Below are 10,382 nucleotides of genomic sequence, written 5' to 3'. Positions count from 1 at the left end.
GTAAGAGTTGAAAAAAGCTTAAGCGCATTAAAAAGTATGAACCAATTGCTTGGCTCGTCATCGGGGTTGTGCATGATGGGAGTATTTTGTGTAATGAAAATGAAGCATGGCCTAACTATATGATTTTGTAGGGATAAGCTTTATTTGGCTATCCTATTTTGATAAGACATGATTATTTGTTAGTGTGCTTTGAGTATTACTATTTTTATGTTTTATAAGCTTTTATTTTGAATCATTTGGATCTGAACATTCATGCCACAATAAAGAAAATTATAGTGAGAATTATGCTAGGTAGCATTCCACATCAAAAATTCTGTTTTTATCATTTACCTACTCGAGGACGAGCAGGAATTAAGCTTGGGGATGCTTGATAGGTCTCCAACATATCTATAATTTTTTATTGTTCCATGCTATTATATTACCTGTTTTGGATGTTTATGGGCTTTACTTTACACTTTTATATCATTTTTGGGACTAACCTACTAACCGGAGGCCCAGCCCGTATTGCTGCTTTTTTGCCTATTTCAGTGTTTCAAAGAAAAGGAATATCAAACGGAGTCCAAATGGAATGAAACCTTCGGGAGCGTGATTTTTGGAACAAATGTGATCCAGAGGACTTGGAGTGCAGGTCAAGAAGCTCTCGAGGCGGCCACGAGGGTGGAGCCCCCCCCCCCCTCAGGGCGCGCCCCTATCTCGTGGGCCCCTCGGGCGTCCACCGACGTACTTCTTCCTCCTATGTATACCAATATACCCTAAAACCATCGGGGAGCAACCGAAAAACTATTTCCGCCACTGTAACCTTCTGTATCCGCGAGATCCCATCTTGGAGCCATCGTCGGCGTTCTGTTGGAGGGGGAATCCACCACGGAGGGCCTCTACTTCAACCCCAAGGCCTCTCCGATGAGTTGTGAGTAGTTTACCACAGACCTTCGTGTTGGGGAACATTACAGAAAATAAAAAATTTCCTACGGTTTCACCAAGATCAATCTATGAGTTCATCTAGCAACGAGAGAGAGGAGTGCATCTACATACCCTTGTAGATCGAGCGAAAGCGTTCAGGAGAACGGGGTTGAGGGAGTCGTACTCGTCGTGATCCAAATCACTAGAGATCCTAGCGCCGAACGGACGGCACCTCCGTGTTCAACACACGTACGGTCAGAGTGACGTCTCCTCCTTCTTGATCCAGCAAGGGGAATGAGAGGTTGATGAAGATCTAGCAGGACGACAGCGTGGTGGTGGATGCAGCAGGGATCCCGGCAGGGCTTCGCCAAGCGTCTGCGGGAGGGAGAGATGTAGCAAGGGGGAAGGGAGGCGCCAAGTGCAAGGGTGCGGCTTCCCTCCCTCCCCCCTCTTTATATAGGGACCCTTGGGGGGCGTCGGCCCTAGGAGAATGAATCTCCTAGGGGGGGCGGCGGCCAAGGGGGGTGCCTTACCCCCAAGGCAAGTGGAGGCGCCCCCTCCCCTAGGGTTCCCAACCCTAGGCGTAGGGAGGGAAAGGGGGGAGCACCAGCCCACCAGGGGCTGGTTCCCCTCCCACTTCAGCCCATGGGGCCCTCCGGGATAGGTGGCCCCACCCGGTGGACCCCCGGGACCCTTCTGGTGGTCCCGGTACAATACCGATGACCCCCGAAACTTTCCCGAGGGCCAAAACTCGACTTCCCATATATAATTCTTTACCTCCGGACCATTCCGGAACTCCTCGTGACGTCTGGGATCTCATCTGGGACTCCGAACAACTTTCGGTTTGCTGCATACTAATATCTCTACAACCCTAGCGTCACCGAACCTTAAGTGTGTAGACCCTACGGGTTAGGGAGACACGTAGACATGACCGAGACGGCTCTCCGGTCAATAACCAACAGCGGGATCTGGATACCCATGTTGGCTCCTACATGCTCCTCGATGATCTCATCGGATGAACCACGATGTCGAGGATTCAAGCAACCCCATATACAATTCCCTTTGTCAATCGGTATGTTACTTGCCCGAGATTCGGTCGTCGGTATCCCAATACCTCGTTCAATCTCGTTACCGGCAAGTCACTTTACTCGTACCGTAATGCATGATCCCGTGACCAGACACTTGGTCACTTTGAGCTCATTATGATGATGCATTACCGAGTGGGCCCAGAGATACCTCTCCGTCATACGGAGTGACAAATCCCAGTCTCGATCCGTGTCAACCCAACAGACACTTTCGGAGATACCCGTAGTATACCTTTATAGTCACCCAGTTACGTTGTGACGTTTGGTACACCCAAAGCACTCCTACGGTATCCGGGAGTTACACGATCTCATGGTCTAAGGAAAAGATACTTGACATTGGAAAAGCTCTAGCAAACGAACTACACGATCTTGTGCTATGCTTAGGATTGGGTCTTGTCCATCACATCATTCTCCTAATGATGTGATCTCGTTATCAATGACATCCAATGTCCATAGTCAGGAAACCATGACTATCTGTTGATCAACGAGCTAGTCAACTAGAGGCTCACTAGGGACATGTTGTGGTCTATGTATTCACACGTGTATTACGATTTCCGGATAATACAATTATAGCATGAATAAAAGACAATTATCATGAACAAGGAAATATAATAATAATCCTTTTATTATTGCCTCTAGGGCATATTTCCAACAGTCTCCCACTTGCACTAGAGTCAATAATCTAGTTACATTGTGATGAATCGAACACCCATAGAGTTCTGGTGTTGATCATGTTTTGCTCGCGGAAGAGGTTTAGTCAACGGATCTGCGACATTCAGATCCGTATGTACTTTGCAAATATCTATGTCTCCATCTTGAACATTTTCACGGATGGAGTTGAAACGACGCTTGATGTGCCTGGTCTTCTTGTGAAACCTGGGCTCCTTGGCAAGGGCAATAGCTCCAGTGTTGTCACAGAAGAGAGTGATCGGCCCCGACGCATTGGGTATGACTCCTAGGTCGGTGATGAACTCCTTCATCCATATTGCTTCATGCGCTGCCTCCGAGGCTGCCATGTACTCCGCTTCACATGTAGATCCCGCCACGACGCTCTGCTTGCAACTGCACCAGCTTACTGCTCCACGATTCAACATATACACGTATCCGGTTTGTGACTTAGAGTCATCCAGATCTGTGTCGAAGCTAGCATCGACGTAACCCTTTACGACGAGCTCTTCGTCACCTCCATAAACGAGAAACATGTCCTTTGTCCTTTTCAGGTACTTCAGGATATTCTTGACCGCTGTCCAGTGTTCCTTGCCGGGATTACTTTGGTACCTTCCTACCAAACTTACGGCAAGGTTTACATCAGGTCTGGTACACAGCATGGCATACATAATAGATCCTATGGCTGAGGCATAGGGGATGACACTCATCTCTTCTTTATCTTCTGCCGTGGTCGGGCATTGAGCCGAGCTCAATCTCACACCTTGCAATACAGGCAAGAACCCTTTCTTGGACTGATCCATATTGAACTTCTTCAATATCTTATCAAGGTATGTGCTTTGTGAAAGACCTATGAGGCGTCTCGATCTATCCCTATAGATCTTGATGCCTAATATGTAAGCAGCTTCTCCAAGGTCCTTCATTGAAAAACACTTATTCAAGTAGGCCTTAATGCTGTCCAAAAGTTCTATATCATTTCCCATCAAAAGTATGTCATCTACATATAATATGAGAAATGCTACAGAGCTCCCACTCACTTTCTTGTAAACGCAGGCTTCTCCATAAGTCTGCATAAACCCAAACGCTTTGATCATCTCATCAAAGCGAATGTTCCAACTCCGAGATGCTTGCACCAGCCCATAAATGGATCGCTGGAGCTTGCATACCTTGTTAGCATTCTTAGGATCGACAAAACCTTCCGGCTGCATCATATACAGTTCTTCCTTAAGATAGCCGTTAAGGAATGCCGTTTTGACGTCCATCTGCCATATCTCATAATCATAGTATGCGGCAATTGCTAACATGATTCGGACGGACTTCAGCTTCGCTACGGGAGAGAAAGTCTCATCGTAGTCAACCCCTTGAACTTGCCGATAACCCTTAGCGACAAGTCGAGCTTTATAGATGGTAACATTACCATCCGCGTCCGTCTTCTTCTTAAAGATCCATTTGTTTTCTATCGCTCGCCGATCATCGGGCAAGTCTGTCAAAGTCCATACTTTGTTTTCATACATGGATTCTATCTCGGATTGCATGGCTTCAAGCCATTTGTTGGAATCTGGGCCCGCCATCGCTTCTTCATAGTTCGAAGGTTCACCGTTGTCTAACAACATGATTTCCAGGACAGGGTTGCCATACCACTCTGGCGTGGAACGTGTCCTTGTGGACCTACGAAGTTCAGTAGCAACTTGATCCGAAGTACCTTGATCATCATCATTAATTTCCTCTCCAGTCGGTGTAGGCACCACAGGAACATTTTCCTGAGCTGCACTACTTTCCGGTTCAAGAGGTAGTACTTCATCGAGTTCTACTTTCCTCCCACTTACTCCTTTCGAGAGAAACTCTTTTCCAGAAAGGATCCGTTCTTGGCAACAAAGATCTTGCCTTCGGATCTAAGGTAGAAGGTATACCCAATGGTTTCCTTAGGGTATCCTATGAAGACGCATTTTTCCGACTTGGGTTCGAGCTTTTCAGGTTGAAGTTTCTTGACATAAGCATCGCATCCCCAAACTTTTAGAAACGACAGCTTAGGTTTCTTCCCAAACCATAATTCATACGGTGTCGTCTCAACGGATTTAGACGGAGCCCTATTTAAAGTGAATGTAGCTGTCTCTAGAGCGTATCCCCAAAATGATAGCGGTAAATCGGTAAGAGACATCATAGATCGCACCATATCCAATAGAGTGCGATTACGACGTTCGGACACACCGTTACGCTGAGGTGTTCCAGGCGGCGTGAGTTGTGAAACGATTCCACATTTCCTTAAGTGCGTACCAAATTCGTGACTTAAATATTCTCCTCCACGATCTGATCGTAAGAACTTTATCTTTCGGTCACGTTGATTCTCTACCTCATTCTGAAATTCTTTGAACTTTTCAAAGGTCTCAGACTTGTGTTTCATCAAGTAGACATACCCATATCTACTTAAGTCATCAGTTAGAGTGAGAACATAACGATATCCTCCGCGAGCCTCAATGCTCATTGGATCGCACACATCAGTATGTATGATTTCCAATAAGTTGGTTGCTCGCTCCATTGTTCCGGAGAACGGAGTCTTGGTCATTTTGCCCATGATGCATGGTTCGCATGTGTCAAATGATTCATAATCGAGAGACTCTAAAAGTCCATCAGCATGGAGCTTCTTCATGCGCTTGACACCAATGTGACCAAGACGGCAGTGCCACAAGTATGTGGGACTATCGTTATCAATCTTACATCTTTTGGTAGTCACACTATGAATATGTGTAACATTACATTCGAGATTCATTAAGAATAAACCATTGACCATCAGGGCATGACCATAAAACATATCTCTCATATAAATAGAACAACCATTATTCTCGGATTTAAATGAGTAGCCATCTCGTATTAAACGAGATCCAGATACAATGTTCATGCTCAAAGCTGGCACTAAATAACAATTATTGAGGTTTAAAACTAATCCCGTGGGTAAATGTAGAGGTAGCGTGCCGACGGCGATCACATCGACCTTGGAACCATTCCCGACGTGCATCGTCACCTCGTCCTTCGCCAGTCTCCGCTTATTCCGCAGCTCCTGCTTTGAGTTACAAATATGAGCAACGGCACCGGTATCAAATACCCAGGAGCTACTACGAGCACTGGTAAGGTACACATCAATTACATGTATATCACATATACCTTTAGTGTTGCCGGCCTTCTTGTCCGCTAAGTATTTGGGGCAGTTCCGCTTCCAGTGACCCTTCCCTTTGCAATAAAAGCACTCAGTCTCAGGCTTGGGTCCATTCTTTGACTTCTTCCCGGCAACTGGCTTACCGGGCGCGGCAACATCCTTGCCGTCCTTCTTGAAGTTCTTCTTACCCTTGCCTTTCTTGAACTTGGTGGTTTTATTGACCATCAACACTTGATGTTCCTTTTTGATTTCTACCTCTGCTGACTTCAGCATTGAAAATACTTCAGGAATAGTTTTCACCATCCCCTGCATATTGTAGTTCATCACAAAGCTCTTGTAGCTCGGTGGGAGCGACTGAAGGATTCTGTCAATGACCGCCTCGTCCGGGAGGTTAATGTCCAGCTGGGACAGGCGGTTGTGCAACCCAGACATTTTGAGTATGTGCTCACTGACAGAACTATTTTCCTCCATCTTACAACTATAGAACTTGTCGGAGACTTCATATCTCTCGACCCGGGCATGAGCTTGGAAAACCATTTTCAGCTCCTCGAACATCTCATATGCTCCGTGTTGCTCAAAACGCTTTTGGAGCCCCGGTTCTAAGCTGTAAAGCATGCCGCACTGAACGAGGGAGTAATCATCAGCACGTGACTGCCAAGCGTTCATAACGTCTTGGTTCTCTGGGATGGGTGCTTCACCTAGCGGTCCTTCTAGGACATATGCTTTCTTGGCAGCTATGAGGATGATCCTCAGGTTCCGGACCCAGTCCGTATAGTTGCTGCCATCATCTTTCAGCTTGGTTTTCTCTAGGAACGCGTTGAAGTTCATGTTGACATGAGCGTTGGCCATTTGATCTACAAGACATTTTTGCAAAGATTTTAGACTAAGTTCATGATAATTAAGTTCATCTAATCAAATTATTTAATGAACTCCCACTCAGATTAGACATCCCTCTAGTCATCTAAGTGTTACATGATCCGAGTCGACTAGGCCGTGTCCGATCATCACGTGAGACGGACTAGTCATCATCGGTGAACATCTCCATGTTGATCGTATCTTCATACGACTCATGTTCGACCTTTCGGTCTCTTGTGTTCCGAGGCCATGTCTGTACATGCTAGGCTCGTCAAGTTAACCTAAGTGTTTTGCATGTGTAAATCTGTCTTACACCCGTTGTATGTGAACGTTAGAATCTATCACACCCGATCATCACGTGGTGCTTCGAAACAACGAACTGTCGCAACGGCGCACAGTTAGGGGGAACACTTTCTTGAAATTATTATGAGGGATCATCTTATTTACTACCGTCGTTCTAAGTAAACAAGATGCAAAAACATGATAAACATCACATGCAATCAAATAGTAGTGACATGATATGGCCAATATCATATAGCTCCTTTGATCTCCATCTTCGGGGCTCCATGATCATCTTCGTCACCGGCATGACACCATGATCTCCATCATCATGATCTCCATCATCGTGTCTCCATGAAGTTGCTCGCCAACTATTACTTCTACTACTATGGCTAACGGTTTAGCAATAAAGTAAAGTAATTACATGGCGTTAAATCATTGACACGCAGGTCATACAATAATTAAGACAACTCCTATGGCTCCTGCCGGTTGTCATACTCATCGACATGCAAGTCGTGATTCCTATTACAAGAACATGATCTCATACATCACAATATATCATTCATCATTCATCACAACTTTTGGCCATATCACATCACAAAGCAATTGCTGCAAAAACAAGTTAGACGTCCTCTAATTGTTGTTGCATCTTTTACGTGGCTGCAATAGGGTTCTAGCAAGAACGTTTTCTTACCTACGAAAAAGCCACAACGTGATTTGTCAACTTCTATTTACCCTTCATAAGGACCCTTTTCATCGAATCCGCTCCAACTAAAGTGGGAGAGACAGACACCCGCTAGCCACCTTATGCAACTAGTGCATGTCAGTCGGTGGAACCTGTCTCACGTAAGCGTACGTGTAAGGTCGGTCCGGGCCGCTTCATCCCACAATACCGCTGAAGCAAAATAAGACTAGTAGTGGCAAGAAAGTTGACAACATCTACGCCCACAACAGATTTGTGTTCTACTCGTGCAAAGAGAACTACGCATAGACCTAGCTCATGATGCCACTGTTGGGGAACGTTGCAGAAAATAAAAAATTTCCTACGGTTTCACCAAGATCAATCTATGAGTTCATCTAGCAACGAGAGAGAGGAGTGCATCTACATACCCTTGTAGATCGAGCGGAAGCGTTCAAGAGAACGGGGTTGAGGGAGTCGTACTCGTCGTGATCCAAATCACCGGAGATCCTAGCGCCGAACGGACGGCACCTCCGCGTTCAACACACGTACGGTCAGCGTGACGTCTCCTCCTTCTTGATCCAGCAAGGGGGAAGGAGAGGTTGATGAAGATCCAGCAGCACGACGGCGTGGTGGTGGATGCAGCAGGGATCCCGGCAGGGCTTCGCCAAGCGTCTGCGGGAGGGAGAGGTGTAGCAAGGGGGAAGGGAGGCGCCAAGTGCAAGGGTGCGGCTGCCCTCCCTCCCCCTCTTTATATAGGGACCCCAGGGGGGCGCCGGCCCTAGGAGATGGATCTCCTAGGGGGGCGGCGGCCAAGGGGGGTGCCTTGCCCCCCAAGGCAAGTGGAGGCGCCCCCTCCCCTAGGGTTCCCAACCCTAGGCGCAGGGGGGCCCAAGGGGGGGCGCACCAGCCCACCAGGGGCTGGTTCCCCTCCCACTTCAGCCCATGGGGCCCTCCGGGATAGGTGGCCCCACCCGGTGGACCCCCGGGACCCTTCCGGTGGTCCCGGTACAATACCGGTGACCCCCGAAACTTTCCCGATGGCCGAAACTCGACTTCCCATATATAATTCTTTACCTCCGGACCATTCCGGAACTCCTCGTGACGTCCGGGATCTCATCCGGGACTCCGAACAACTTTCGGTTTGCTGCATACTAATATCTCTACAACCCTAGCGTCACCGAACCTTAAGTGTGTAGACCCTACGGGTTCGGGAGACACGTAGACATGACCGAGACGGCTCTCCGGTCAATAACCAACAGCGGGATCTGGATACCCATGTTGGCTCCCACATGCTCCTCGATGATCTCATCGGATGAACCACGATGTCGAGGATTCAAGCAACCCCGTATACAATTCCCTTTGTCAATCGGTATGTTACTTGCCCGAGATTCGATCGTCGGTATCCCAATACCTCGTTCAATCTCGTTACCGGCAAGTCACTTTACTCGTACCGTAATGCATGATCCCGTGACCAGACACTTGGTCACTTTGAGCTCATTATGATGATGCATTACCGAGTGGGCCCAGAGATACCTCTCCGTCATACGGAGTGACAAATCCCAGTCTCGATCCGTGTCAACCCAACAGACACTTTCGGAGATACCCGTAGTATACCTTTATAGTCACCCAGTTACGTTGTGACGTTTGGTACACCCAAAGCACTCCTACGGTATCCGGGAGTTACACGATCTCATGGTCTAAGGAAAAGATACTTGACATTGGAAAAGCTCTAGCAAACGAACTACACGATCTTGTGCTATGCTTAGGATTGGGTCTTGTCCATCACATCATTCTCCTAATGATGTGATCTCGTTATCAATGACATCCAATGTCCATAGTCAGGAAACCTTGACTATCTGTTGATCAACGAGCTAGTCAACTAGAGGCTCACTAGGGACATGTTGTGGTCTATGTATTCACACGTGTATTACGATTTCCAGATAATACAATTATAGCATGAATAAAAGACAATTATCATGAACAAGGAAATATAATAATAATCCTTTTATTATTGCCTCTAGGGCATATTTCCAACACTTCAGGTCCATAGTTATTAGCTAGATGGCTTCTTCTCTTTTTTGGATCTCAATACCATGTTCTCCCCCTCTCGTGTGGAGATCTATTTGATGTAACTCTTTTTGCGGTGTGTTTGTCGAGATCCGATGAATTGTGGGTTTATGATCAAGTTTATCTATGAGAAATATTTGAATCTCCTCTGAATTCTTTTATGTGTGATTGAGTTATCTTTGCAAGTCTCTTTGAATTATCGGTTTGGTTTGGCCTACTAGATTGATATTTCTTGCCATGGGAGAAGTGCTTAGCTTTGGGTTCAATCTTACGGTGTCCTTTCCTAGTGACAGCAGGGGCAGCAAGGCACGTATTGTATTGTTGCCATCGAGGATAAAAAGATGGGGTTTATATCATATTGCATGAGTTTATCCCTCTACATCATGTCATCTTTCTTAAAGCATTACTCTGTTCTTATAAACTTAATACTTTAGATGCATGCTGGATAGCAGTCGATGTATGGAGTAATAGTAGTAGATGCAGGCAGGAGTCGGTCTACTTGTCACGGACGTGATGCCTATATACTTGATCATGCCTAGATAATCTCATAATTATTCGCTTTTCTATCAATTGCTTGACAGTAATTTGTTCACCCACCGTAATACTTATGCTATCTTGAGAGAAGCCTCTAGTGAAACCTATGGCCACCGGGTCTATCTTTTATCATATAAGCTTTCAATCTACTTTTATTTGCATC

This window comes from Triticum aestivum, chromosome 2B (genome assembly GCF_018294505.1).
Source record: "Triticum aestivum cultivar Chinese Spring chromosome 2B, IWGSC CS RefSeq v2.1, whole genome shotgun sequence".
Lineage (NCBI taxonomy): Eukaryota > Viridiplantae > Streptophyta > Magnoliopsida > Poales > Poaceae > Triticum > Triticum aestivum.
This window is presented reverse-complemented; position numbering follows the sequence as displayed.